Source organism: Lygodium microphyllum, chromosome 14 (genome assembly GCF_053477565.2).
Source record: "Lygodium microphyllum isolate KBCC chromosome 14, Lygodium_microphyllum_v1.1.10, whole genome shotgun sequence".
NCBI lineage: Eukaryota > Viridiplantae > Streptophyta > Polypodiopsida > Schizaeales > Lygodiaceae > Lygodium > Lygodium microphyllum.
The window spans coordinates 149,669,029-149,683,752 of record NC_141148.1 but is presented as its reverse complement, the minus strand read 5'-3'; positions in this window follow the sequence as shown (position 1 = coordinate 149,683,752).

Here is a 14,724-nt window from a genome sequence, read left to right as displayed (position 1 = left end):
TAGCTATTAGACTATCATGGTTGGGCATATACATTGGCCATGTTATATGCTTCCATCCTTGAGTATGACTTGAGCAAGTGGGTAGAGATGTGGGGTCTTAGAGTATAGGGATAGGCTAGCTTTAGGAGAGGCTTCTCCACGTTGGATCATACACTCGCACTCAAGAAATCATCGAGGGAAGGCCCCGTGGCCGACGAACTTACTGTTGCTTTATGGATCTCAGCAAAGCCTTTGACACAATGCTGAGAGATAGGTTGATATATAGATTATATGCCATGGGAGTTCTAAAAGAGCTCAATTGGGGTATTTTGGTGTTGTATGAGAGGGTTATGAGCAGAGTTTGAGCACCTAAGGGCCTTTCAGCACCTATTCACTCCACCGTTGGGGTGAAGTAGGGATGCCCCCTATCTTTGACATTCTTTGGCTTGTACATTGATGGGATTGCTTATTATATCTCACAAGGATAGATGACTCTCCAGGGGGACTTTAGAGACACTTGGATGCATTACACTCCTATGCATTGGATATTAGGCTTTCTATGAGCCTTGGTAAAACCAAGGTGATGGTATTTAATATACTACACCATTGTGGATTAGGAGATCAACACCTAAACTCACATATGGACGGAAGGAGTTGGAGTATGTGGATTCTTATGAATCCTTCGAAGTCTTATTCATAGGGCCCACCTTTTCTATGTGAGAGGCAGTAGACACTAGATTGACTCATTGATACACAGCACTAGGTGATTTGGAGTGGATGTTCTCACAAGTAAGTTCTAGGAACCTTGCACCAAGTTGTGGCTCTTTGATACATTGGTCACATCCACACTACTTTATGAAGTATAAATATGGGGGCCTAGTCTTGACCACTACAATAGATTAGGGTGCACTTATTGCAGATGGAGGCCAATGGACAGACCCTTGTTGAAGGGAGTGAGCCCGGAGTGGAAGCAAGAGCTATGGTGGAAGGAGAGAGAGAGAGAGAGAGAGAGAGAGAGAGAGAGAGAGAGAGAGAGAGAGAGAGAGGATGTGTGGGAACTCCAATAATCACAATGTGTGACCACACTTCCCTTTATTCAAATGTCACCAAAAGAATAAAGAATGAAGTGATCGTGATAGGCACTCACCACCTACAATTTATAGATAGGTGTGCGGGTATTGTTAGTGTATTAATACATGGGCGGCTAGGCATAGGTGCCTTTACCCCCAACACTTGGTGTCCATGATATCCACGATGATCAAGTGCAAGGCCTCAATTCCACGTGAGATCATTAGAGCTGAGGTAGCGACTACGATGAATGTAGTGGAGGCCCTCGCCCAATTGATCACATACATACATAGCGCATGGGACCTTACTAGATACAAATATGCATGGTTGGTGCTTGAGTCCTTGAGATGGCTTGCCAAAGAGGGTGATACTTCATGTTGGTATGTACAGATGTCAACCTAGTTTAAGTTACATGGCTTTAGCCTGGACAGATTACACCCCTTTTAGTACTCCCTTGATGCACTATCTCTTGATTTGAGTGGGTTAGAGATTCTCATGATCATCAGGATGGATCTTACCCATTTGGATAACAAGCAAACATTGTTGATGCTAGTGCAAGAACTGGAAACAAAGATGGCTTTTTATTCCAAGCATTTTCTTCATCCTATAGATGATGAATTTATTGTTCGCTTGAGATATATGGACATCCACCTTTCACATGGGATCAAACGTACTATTGGTCAATTGCACGCCTCCTCACATCAATTAGAGATTGAGACTGGTAAATACAAATCCATCCCATCAAAGCGAGCGCGTATGCCATATATACCAGTTACAGCCTGAGACAATGAAGTGCATATGTTAGATATACCAATTAGAGCTAGAGATAGAGGAGCATTATGTTTTCCATTGCCTAGGTTATTATGAGGTTTGTGGCCATTTCCATTGTCTTTTTAGAGATGCGTTTGGACCACTATCCAAAGTCATGGATTTTATCGACCAACAATGTCTTGGTCTCTTTCTCTTTAAGATACTATGGCTTCAGGACATGCTCCTCAAGGGTATAGCTTATAGATTTCTTTATGAGGGAGACTCAAGAGACCTTAGTACAATTACAACCCCAATCCACACAAGAGACCCTCTCATAGCCCAAACAGAGACAGGGAGTATTGATTGATTGAACCAATCAAGACATGCTAGGCTCAACATAGATATCAACGACACCTTCATAGGTGGATATAGGAGATTATCACATGAGCTAGAGCTAGGCCCTCCATATCCACTTGAGATTGTACCATCATGAGCTCATTGTTACTAGATAGAGTTCTATGTGTTACACATAGCTTTAGCTAGTTTCTTTCTCATTTGCTTTGTGTTGTATATTTTGTTTAGATAGTTGCACCATCATATACATGTTTGTAACTTATGGTCTCATAGGTCATTTTGGCACTCTTTATGAAACGTATAAGGCTTTACAATCTAAAACTATCTAGTGCTTTGCATGAACCACAAAAAGCACACGTGTAGGCCTATGTTCACTATTTGAACACCATCTTGCATGTTTTTATTGTAATTTCCACATCCTCATCTTTCAAATTCTCCTCACAATAAAACTTAACAATGTGCAAACCCTATATAGTTGCAAGTGTATGTTTGCAATATTCGGCATACATGAACATGTGGGGTACTAAATGTTGATGTCCATGTATGTGTTATATGTGTTTGCATGTGTGCACTTATGTTTCCCATCAACTTTTACTTATATCGCTCTTAAAGTACGATTACTAAACTCCTTGCAAGTATTTACTTTGGCACATTGCTACCTACATATAACAGTGAATAGTTAGGCAAGCATTGACATGTACCGCATTCATCCCTTTAGTATGAAGACAATCGATACAAAAAAAATTAGATCAATAGATAAATAGGCGATGTTAAATCTACCTATAGGAATGAGCATGTCTATATAGCAATAAATATGTGTTAAATTTGAGTGTCATAAAAAGAATAGAAATATACATGTGAAAGGAGGGTAAAAATTTCTACTGCCTCTATTATCTTGGGATGTGGGAGGACATGTAGATAAACTATGGTGTGAGAGCAAGCTCTCTCTCTCTCTCTCTCTCTCTCTCTCTCTCTCTCTCTCTCTCTCTCTCTCTCTCTCTCTCTCTCTCTCTCTCTCTCTCTAGGAGGCTGTTTCTCAGGCAAAGATGCTCAAGAAAACCCAGCAGCAAGTAGAGGAGGCAAAGCAATGGATTCAAATTGCAAAGCAAGGGAAACACCTAGCACACGCACCTACAACAACCATAATCAATGACACATTGGAGGAGGAACAAAAAAGAAAAATGAGAGCACTCCATGTTCCGGTGACGGGGCTGAAGATGCATGAAAAAGTGGATGAGGACACCAAGGTGCTATACATGTTAATGAATATTAAGAAAGACATGCATGTCTCCGCTTAGAGAGTGGGCAAGAAAAGCATAGAAGGGGATGACTCAAAAGAGTGTGCACTCATTCTTTGCTTCCCTAGCATCGAGGCTAGGAGAGACTTCCTAGATCAACACCGTACATTGAAGGGGACCGGTGTGTTTTTGGGTGACAATCTCACACCAACCCAACTAGCCCACATGAGCGAGTGCATGCCAAAAATTAAGGTAGCCAGGGAGGAGGGAAAATTTGCTTTCTATAGAGGAGGGAGAGTGGTAGTCATGGAGAGGCGCCACAAATGACAGTGTGAGACCTATGGGACCAGCCTTGCAGTGGTAGTTTGGAACTGTAATGGAGCCCTCTAATTGGATGTGGGAGCTTTTGAGGAGACATTCAGAGGGAGAGATATAGTGTTCTATTCAGAGACACATTAAGGACCACATACTACACTTCCACGGGTGACAGGCTATAGGTGGAAGTTAGCTTGCAGGAAGGAGACACGCACAGACCACAGTAATTATGGGTCAGGAGGAGTGGCAGTGTTATTTAGGGAGGAGCTACAGCAGATGATCCAGGTAGCCCGCAGAGATGAGCATGCCAGATACATGTGGGTGAGAGTGCATGGTGAGGAACACACTTTGTATGTTGCCATATGCTATTTCCCCCCTATGACGTCCCGATACGCCCCACCCAAGGGGCAATCACCATATGTGGCTTTGAATGAGGATATTTGGGAGTTCTCGAAGGAGGGAGAGGTTATCTTACTAGGAGACTTTAATGCCATGACAGCCTCCCATTAGGTGTCTTTCTTTGATGCATCTAAGGAGATGCTACAAGGTGTCTTTCTTTGATGCATCTGAGGAGATGCTACAAGAGCAGGATGCGTTAGAGCTACAGCTGGAGCGGACATCTCAAGATATGGTGGAAGTCACAGAATATGGGAGATACCTTGTAGAGATGGGCACATCACACATGTTGGCCATTCTAAATGGCATGGCTAGATACCCCCTATCCGACGCCTTTACATGTTATCCTCACTGACAGGGTGCTAGCACAGTAGACTATGTTCTTGCCCCACCGATGCTGATATCTCACATCTAGGACCTCTCAATATCCCCACACCTTCTCAGAGTTGTAGTGGGTCATGCCTACCTATAATTCACCATCGATCTCCAATTCACTGACACGCAGACCCATCATGCAACTCACCGACACCCGAGATACCTCTTTTCCAAAGAGACAGAGGATATCTGTGAGGTGGAGATCCTTAGATTGTTACATCATGTAGACCCCAACGTTCCATTATAGGAGCTAACTCAGCAGTTCAGTGAGGCCCTACACATCGCTATAGGTGTGGCCTTCCCACACTCACGACCCACATAGAGGGCCTCCACCGGGGTGATGTCAAGATTGTGGAAGAGAAGGAAGGAGTCTCACTTGTAGCTTTCTTGCTTGCACAATGGGGGAATACACACAAAGGTGGATGCTAAAAACAGTTTTCCTCTTCTTAGTTGTGTAAGCCAAAAAGAACTCAAGTACATGGAAATAGAAGAACCCTATATATGGGTCTCAAACCAAACTCAATTAACTAAGGTGGCATACTAACTGAGCCACGAACTAGAGTAGATAAGGATAGCTGTCATCTAGCTATTATTCATGGGCGGTGTACCAACCGCATCTGCAACTGACAAGTCGGTGACATAAATGCACAACGGTCACCTTGGCATATCACGAGTGGAGCTCGATATCTCAACACTCCCCCTCGATCTCAATCCCAATTCCTGCACACCAAGCAGGTCTCTGAACTTGCGCAGCTTCTCTGTGGCCAATGCCTTCGTGAATATGTCAGCTACCTGATCCTCTATGCTGACATAAACTAGATCAATAAGACCTAGTAAAAACCTCTCCTGCACATAGTGATAATGCACCTTAATGTGCTTTGTTCTAGCATGATAGACTGGGTTATTTGCCAAGTGTATACTACTCATGTTGTCACAATAAATGACAACTGGCCCATCTGTAGACTGATACATATCATAAAGTAGCTTATGCAACCAAGCTACCTCACATGCAGCCATTGCTGCGCCCCTATACTCAGCCTCTGTGCTCGACAAGGCAACTGTAGGCTGTTTCTTGCTGCTCCAAGTGACTACAGCACTCCCAAAAGAGAACACATATCCACTGGTAGATCGTCTATTAGAAATACTACCAGCCCAATCAACATCAATGTATCCATGGAACTGTATCTGAACCCCAGTCTCATAAAATAGTCCATATTGCAATGTGGACTTCACATACCTGAGTATGCGTCTAACCGCATCCAAATGCGGTTTCCTTGGAGCTTGCATAAACTGACTTACCAATCCAACAACATAGCTCAAATCTGGCCTGGTAATAGTCATATAAATCAAACTTCCTACTATGCGTCTGTATATAGTAGGGTCTTCCAGAAGCTCACGTGCATCTGCGCTCACCTTCACATTCTGCTCCAAAGGAACTGAAATATGCTTATAGCCTGTCATCCCATATTTGGACAGCATGTCCAATCCATACTGCCTCTGCAAGAGCCGTATCCCACTTGGTGATCTAATCACCCCAATGCCCAAGAAATAACGCAGCTCTCCCAAATCCTTCATCTCAAACTTCTGCTTCAATAGCATTTTCACATGAAGGATATCTTCATCACTGTCACCTGTCATAATCAAATCATCAACATAAATGACAAGTAGCATAATACCTTTCTCTGTTTTTCTCACATAAAGTGAGAAATCTGAAAGCCAATAGTGACAAGATACTATCCTATCTTGTCAGACCATGCTCTAGGTGCTTGCTTCAAGCCATACAAGGCTTTCTTCAACCTGCAAACAAACTCAGGATGAACAGCATGCACATAACCTGGTGGCTGCTCCATATAGACCTCTTCTTGCAAATCACCATGCAAGAAGGCATTCTTTACATCCATCTGATGTAAAGACCATCCTTTTGATGCAGCCATAGCAATGACTGCTCTTACGGTTGCCATCCTTGCAACCGGACTGAATGTTTCTTCATAATCAATGCCATATGTTTGTGCATACCCCTTGACTACTAATCTTGCCTTGTATCTATTCACAGAACCATCTGCATTGTGTTTCACCTTATAAACCCACTTACAACCAATTGCATTCTTATCTTTAGGCAAATGTACCAATTCCCATGTAGCATTTGCTTCCAAGGCATCCATTTCTTCATCCATGGCTTTCTCCCATTTTTCTTTTCCCATGGCTTGCTCAAAAGAAGTGGGTTCTGGTTCCTGTATCACTTTGACCATATATGCATAGTGAATGGCTATAAATCCATCATATTTCAGCCTATCCACAGGATACCTAGCTCTGGTAGACCTGTGCAAAGTAGGTTCATTCCCAAATGCTCTCAAAACATCCATGGTCTTCCTTACTCCAGGTGTAACTATAGAAGGAATACCCAACTCATCATCAATGCTCTGTTCTGAGCCATTGGATTCACCATCCACATAAGAGTGACCTGCATTCACATCAAACATGGGCTGATCTACCTTCTCTTTTCCTTTTCATGATACCTGCATACCACTATCTGTATTGCTTTGAGAAGATTCTCCTGATCTCAATCTGCCTGTCCATGGCAAAGAATGTGAACCACTGTTAGAGGATGCTCCAGGTCCACTAATATCTTGTGAGACTGATGCTGTGAATTCTGTGCAGCATTACCATTTTGTGCATCTACATTATCAATCGCATTTACTGGTTTATACCAGCTACTCATCTCATAAAAAACAACATCTCTGCTCACTGTAAACTTACGAGTACAAGGGTTATAGCATCTATACCCCTTTCTGTTGTGCTGCAGAGAATAACCAATAAAGATGCACTTCTCAGCTTTTGGATCCAACTTGGATCTCAACTCATCTGGCACATGAACATAGGCAATGCAGCCAAAAAATTTCAAATGAGAAATATCTAGTTTCCTACCAGTATACCTCTCCTCTGGAATCATGCCATGTATTGCTGCAGTGGGAGTCCTGTTCATTATGTAGACTGCTGTAGCAACTGCCTCAGCCCAATAAAAATCTGGCAGGTTTTTTACATTGAGCATGGCACGAGATACCTCTCCAATACGCCTGTTTTTTCTTTCTGCAATTCCATTTTGCTGTGGGGTATGACTACATGAATATTGCTGCTTTATGCCATGCTCCTGCAAGAACCTTGCAAACTTTATTTGCAGGTCTGTTTCTTTTTCAACCATAGCTTTAAGGGTTTTGAAATGCCCAAAAACTTCACTTTTCTTTTTCATAAAATACACCCAAACTTTTCTGCTATAGTCATCAATAAAAGTGACAAAATAACGACAGCCTCCAAGAGATGCAGCTTTAGTAGTCCACACATCAGAGTGGATTAATTCCAATAGCTTCTTACTCTCTTGAACATGTCTAGGAAATGGTTTCCTTGCCTGTTTTCCAAACTGACAGGCTTCACATACCTTATGCATTTCTGCAACCTTGAATTTAGGCAATCCTGTAATAATATTTTGGACTTGCATTGATTTAAGTCGCTGTACATTAACATGACCAATGCATTTATGCCAAATATTAATATCTGCAACTACACCGGTCCCATGTGCAAACATTGCTGCACTCAATTCAGGCATGTCTGCATCCAATGTAAACATTCTGCCCTTCTTCTTTCCTTTTGCTATCAAGCGACCTTTATTTTTCATATCCTCAACAAAGCATCCATGAGAATTAAATCTAACCTGCAAGCCATGCTCAACCATTTGACCAACAAAAACCAGGTTCTTGGTGATATTCGGGACATGAAATACATCCGACAGGTATTTCTTTTTCCCATTCTGCATAGACAAAGGAAATTTTTCAATCTGCACAATAGGATGTGCAGTATCATCACCAGTCTCCACAAATCCTGGTTTTTTCATTTTCCTTGCATTCTGCATCCATTCTACATGACCTGTCATGTGGTTTGATGTACCTGAGTCAACATACTACACATCATTGCTTTCTTCTGCACTTGTCACACAATTGATCATGTGCTGCACCATAAACAAATGCTCATTTCTATCATCACCCTGTCTACTAGAAGATGCATAATTCCCTTGTTGCAATTTTCCATTCATGATGTCATTCTGCTTTTTATAGCAGTCTTTAGCCATATGACCCATTTTACCACAGTAGTAGCATTCAACATTGCTGTTTGCATTTTGGCCTCTTTGCCATCCACCACGACCTCTTTGGCTCCCCCTGTCTCTAGACTTACCATGTCCTCCTCCATAGGACTGGTTTTCTTGAGTTTGCTGCATATTCTGATTTCTACCACGGCCTCCTCTACCTCTGCCTCTACCTCTTCTAGCATTTGAGTAGAAGACAACTTCTTTTGAAGTTCCTCCTGAAGAAGATGCACCACCATTTCTCTGCTCCTCAAAAATTAGAAGAGCAATCAACTCCTCAAAATCAAGAAATCTTTCACGGACGAAAATGGATGTTCAGAACTGTGCATAATCCTTTCCTAGACCATTCAAGGTCACAGAAACTAAATCATCATCTTCCACTGGCAACCCAATGGAAGCAAGTGCATCTACAATCTTTTTCACCTTCATGTGGTAGTCATTGATGCTCATACTATCTCTTTGCACATTGTGCAACTCTTGCTTGAGCTGCATTTTCCTGGCTTGCGTATTTGTGCTATACATTTTTGACAAAGTATCCCATGCCTCCTTTGGCGTACTTGCATCTTGAATATGCACAATCATAGAGTTTGAAATGCTGATAGACAGCCAGTACATAACTTTCCTGGCTCTCTCATGCCATGCTTTAAATGCCTGCATTTGTTATTGATTGGGAACATCAGGAAGAACTAGTTCTTCTTCATTTCTTGCAACGAATTCCCAATATCCTTTTCCCATAAGGAAATTCATCATTCTGAACTTCCATACTTGGAAGTTGTTCTTGTCAAGCTTTTCAGTGACAATCTGTGAAAGTGAATCAGACGCCATTACAGAACACTGCAAAAAAATTCTGTCACAGCAAAGAACACAGCTTCAGCCTCACAAGGGCAAATCTGCAAAACTGACAAAAGTGGTATTTGACTACATAGTCACTTTCTAGTGACGATTTTGCATCAACAGGCAACAAGGATGATTCTGTAACTCCCAATGTCTCTGTGCACAGGCATACGATGCAATTTCTACAGTAACTTTTCACCGACCTGTAGAACAGTGGTTGCATAGCATAAAACAGGGTCTTCTCTTGAGTGCGTGTAGAAAACTTCCGCCTCCAAAACAGGCCCCGAAATGGCCTCAAATAAAAAAAACAGAGCAACAAAGGGCTAAAGGCCTTCACTGCAGCATATACTGCCCTCTTGTTACACCGCGAAGGGCATCTCAATCTGAGACAATGCACTCTTGCACTTTTCGGTTGTTCTACCTGCAAAGACTTGCTCCCAAAATAGAAAAATGAAAGCAACACTGGTCCTCTTACCATAACACCGCGAACTTGGTTTGCTTTCTTGAGCTCCTTACCACAAACAAGACTCTGATACCATGTCAAGATTGTGGGAGAGAAGGAAGGAATCTCACTTGTAGCTTTTTTGCTTGCACAATGGGGGAATACATACAAAGGTGGATACTGAAAACAATTTTCCTCTTCTTAGTTGTGTAAGCCAAAAAGAACTCAAGTACATGGAAATAGAAGAACCCTATATATGGGTCTCAAACCAAACTCAATTAACTAAGGTGGCATACTAACTGAGCCACGAACTAGAGTAGATAAGGATAGCTGTCATCTAGCTATTATTCATGGGTGGTGTACCAACCGCATCTGCAAACAACTGACAAGTCGGTGACATAAATGCACAATGGTCACCCTGGCATATCACGAGTGGAGCTCGATATCTCAACAGGTGACACCTTGGAATAGCTGGTATGATTATGAGTGCCATGAGACCAGAGCACAACTATAGAGAGAGATAGCACTGGGGTCTACTACCCAAGATACTCTTTAGACACCTCACACAGTGGAAGAAGAGAACATTCTTGGTCCACCTGGAGTAAGACCTATATCAATTATTCTTAAGCCAAGACTCTAGAGAGGCTTGGAGGCTTTTCAAAGAGCATTGCCCGACCACGCCTATTACGTCCACCGCTATATGGGATGAGTATGCAGCTAGTCTTTATACTGTGGAGGGTCAGCCACCTCTTCCTGACCCACTTGAGCCTTGTCCAGAGACCACCACTTTCTTTATAGAAAGTAGGGTCCGAGAGGCCATTGACAGACTTAGTAAAGGAAAGGCACAAGATCATGATGGATTAGTAGCCTCCGAGCACTTGATCCATGCTAGAGATTTGGTGGCAGGATTCCTAGCTTACATGTTTAATATATCCATGTGTGAAGGCCTACCAAAAAGCTGGAGCACGAACACTATTGTGCCTATCCTCAAGTCAGGGGACCCTACTCTACCCAATAGCTATCGGAGTATCATGGTTGGGCATACATTGGCTAAGTTATATGCTTCCATCCTTGAGCATGTGTTAAGCAAGTGGGCAAAGATGTGGGGTCTTAGAGCACATAGGCAGGATGGCTTTAGGAGAGGCTTCTCCACATTGGATCACATCCTCACACTCAGAGCGATCATTGAGGAGGGAAGGGCCCATGGTCGACAAACCTCTTGCTGCTTTGTGGACTTTTGCAAAACCTTTGACACAATACTGAGAGACACACTGATACGTAGATTGCATGCGATGGGAGTACCGAAAGAGCTCAGTTGGGATATTTTGGCACTGTATGAGAGAGTTGTGGGAAGAGTTCGAACACCTAAGGGCCTTTCGGCACCAATTTACTCCACCATTGGAGTGAAGCAGGGATGCCCCCTCTCTCCAACATTATTCGGCCTATACATTGATGGGATTGCTGATTATATTTCACAGCAAGGAGATAGAGGAGCTCCACTAGCTAGCACTTGGATACCTCTCCTATTGTATGTAGATGGCTCTTCGATACACTGGTCACATCCACACTACTTTGTGGAGTACAGATATGGGGGCCCAGTCTTGACCACCGTAGCAGATCAGGGCGCACTTATGACGGATGGAGGTTGATGGAGAAACCCCTAGTGTCCATGATATCCAGGATGATTAGATGTAAGGCCTCAGTGCCACATGAGATCATCAGAGCTGAGCTAGCAGCTACGCTGATTGTGGTAGAGGCCCTCACCTGATCTATCGCATACATACATAGCCTATGGAACTTACCCAGACATAGATATGCATGGTTGGCCCTTGAGTCCTCCGGGCTGCTTGCTAGAGAGGGTGATACTTCATGTTGGTATGCACAAATGTCAGCTTGGTTTGAGCTGCATGGCTTTAACATGGACAAGTTACCCCCCTTCTAGTACTCCCTTGATGCACCATCTCTTGATTTGAGCAGGTTAGAGATTTGCAAGATCATCAGGATGAATCTTACCCAGTTGGATATCAAGCGGACATGTTTGATGCCAAGGCAGGAGCTAGGGACAAAGATGGCTTTCTACCATGAGCATTTCCTTCATACTACAAATTATGGATTTGTTGTTCGCCCAAGATACATGGACACCCACCTTTCCCATGTGATTAGATGTATTGGCCAGCACCTCCTCACATTAGCTAGAGATTGAGATTGGTAGATATAGATCCATCCCACCAGAGGAGAGCATATGCCAGATATGCCAATTAGAGCTAGAGACAGAGGAGCATTATATTTGCTGCTGCCCAGCGTATTATGAGGTCCGTGGTTGTTTCCAATGTCTCTTTAGAGGCGAATTTGGACCACTATCGAGAGTCATGGATTTTACAGATTAGCGATGCCTTGGCCTCTTTCTTCTTGAGATACGATGGCTTCGTGACATGCGCCTCAGGAGTACGTTGCTCCAGGACACTGAGGCCCTTCATAGAGGCACCTCATAGACTTCTTTGCAAAGGAGACTCACAAGACTTCAATATAGTTACAGCCACAATCCACACAAGAGCCTCTCTCATCTCCACAGTCCACACAAGAGCCTCTCTCATCGCCACAGTCCACACACAGACAAGGAGTACTAATTGATTGAGCCATTCAGCTTAACTGATCCAGATGTCCTAGGCCTTGACATAGACACCACGACACCTTCATAGGCGGATACAGAGGATTATTGCTTGGGCTAGAGCTAGGCCCTCCATACCCACATGAGATTGTACCATTTGGAGCTCATTGTTACTAGATAGAGCTCTATGTTTTACTCATAGCCATAATTAGTTTCCCTTCTTATTTTGCTTTGTGCTACATATTTTGCCCAGACAATTGTACCATCATACACATGATTGTAACTCATGGTCTCATAGGTCATTTTGGCCTTTTGTAGACGTTAATATATCATTTCATCTATCTCTCTCTCTCTCTCTCTCTCTCTCTCTCTCTCTCTCTCATATGTGTACAACACAAACTTTTACTTAAAGGATGGCTTGAACCAACCACTTTGCGTAACAATGACTTTGTTTTGCATCATACAATAGCATGAACTAATACAATAATGGAATAAATTCAATTATGCCAGGAGGCATATTCCAGGTGGATTCCATGAGGATTTTCGATGGATTTCATAAAATTATTTATTGCTAGGGCTTGTACACAAGGAGGATTCCTTGTGTGAGAAGTTGATGGGGACGCCTACTCTTTTTGGACATCAGATTAATTTAATGTACATGTGGGTGATTCCACAGCGGGCGATTCCGCAAAATACATATTAAATTAATGGATGTTTACGAGTTTAGAGTATGCACTCGAATTAAATTAAGGTTAGGAAAAAGTTTCAACCTATTTAATTAATTTGCAGCTGAAGACTGGTAGGTATTCATGTTTGTTGGGTTTTATTTAATTATTTTCTAACAATTGTGAATGCTTCAGCTGATGTGTAGAGTAGGCAGCGGTGGTGTTGGGGGGTATTGGGCGATGGTGTGAATTCAAATGCCTAGAAGAATTACTATTTTTAATGGGTGCACGCCTTATCACTAAATGCATGGTGCCAATATTTATTTAAGCTCTTAACAAAATATTTATTATCTTATATGTGCATATGTGCTCAGTTAAATACTTCACTATTTGATATTTGTATTTGGGCTGGCACAGCTCGACTTTTGGATGCCCAAATGCCTTACTTTATATTTGGGCAAACGCAAACGCAAAAGCAAAAGCAAAAGCATGCTATTTGTAAAGTGGGATATTTTTTAGCTTGAAGATAAATAAATCTATAAATGCATGCCTTGTGAAGCGCTCACACAAGGCATGGGGGGAGATTGCACCCAATTTGTCTCTTTTGTCTTATGTTGTGCAAATTTTCTTTTGCTTTGTACTTAAAATTATGAAGGTTTCTAGAGTTCTTTGTTCTTGGGGACCTTCTGACATTCACTACGTATGCATATAGTAATTGATTTGTGCACTAGTGATATCAGAGCGAAGTTGAGATCAAGAGCTTTCAATTGCTTGCCATCTCACGCGAAGGTGAAGATCTTGGAACAAATGGGCTCTACAGGTTGTCTCACGATGAATTAACAACACATGCATATTCCTGGCAATGAAGAACCCCCTGCTGTACCCTCTGATCATGAAGGACCTCTTGCAGTAGGTGGAGGACCACTCAAAAGTCTCTTTTACAATTAATTTTTCTCACAGAGAAAGCAATTTATGTTAATGCAATGCTAAGTTCATTGTTTAAGTTAGAGAGAGCTTAAACTCTAATTTCTCGAATTAGTACTTGGGCATGTACTCACTGGAGGCGATTCTAATGTTGGGGGGTAAAGATGCCTCTGCTAGCCGCCCGTGTATTACTACACTGATAGTACCCACCCTTGCACACTGTCTGCAGGTGGTGGGCGCCCATCACGATCACTTTATTCTTTATTCTTCTAGTGATAGTTTGAATAAAGGAAGGCTCGATCACACATTGTGAGTGTTGGAGTTCCTATTTGTGTCTCTCTTTCTTCTTGCTCTTGCTCTTGCTCTCTGCCATAGCTCACTTCCAAGCAAGCTTCGATCCTTCTCACCTTTCAACTAGTATCAGAGCTTGGCTTCCCGACTTCCCGAGCTTGGTTCATGGCATTCTCATCTTCTATTCAAATACCTACAGCAGTGGGTGTCCTTCCCGGCAGCCATAGCTGAACCTCCTAAGCTCCCATTACTCCCCGGCTTCTCGAGCACCTTCTTGACCTATTGAGGCACACTCAAGGCATTGCTACAGAGGTATTGAAGTGTTCTTTCAGTGCTTATATTTAGTTCTC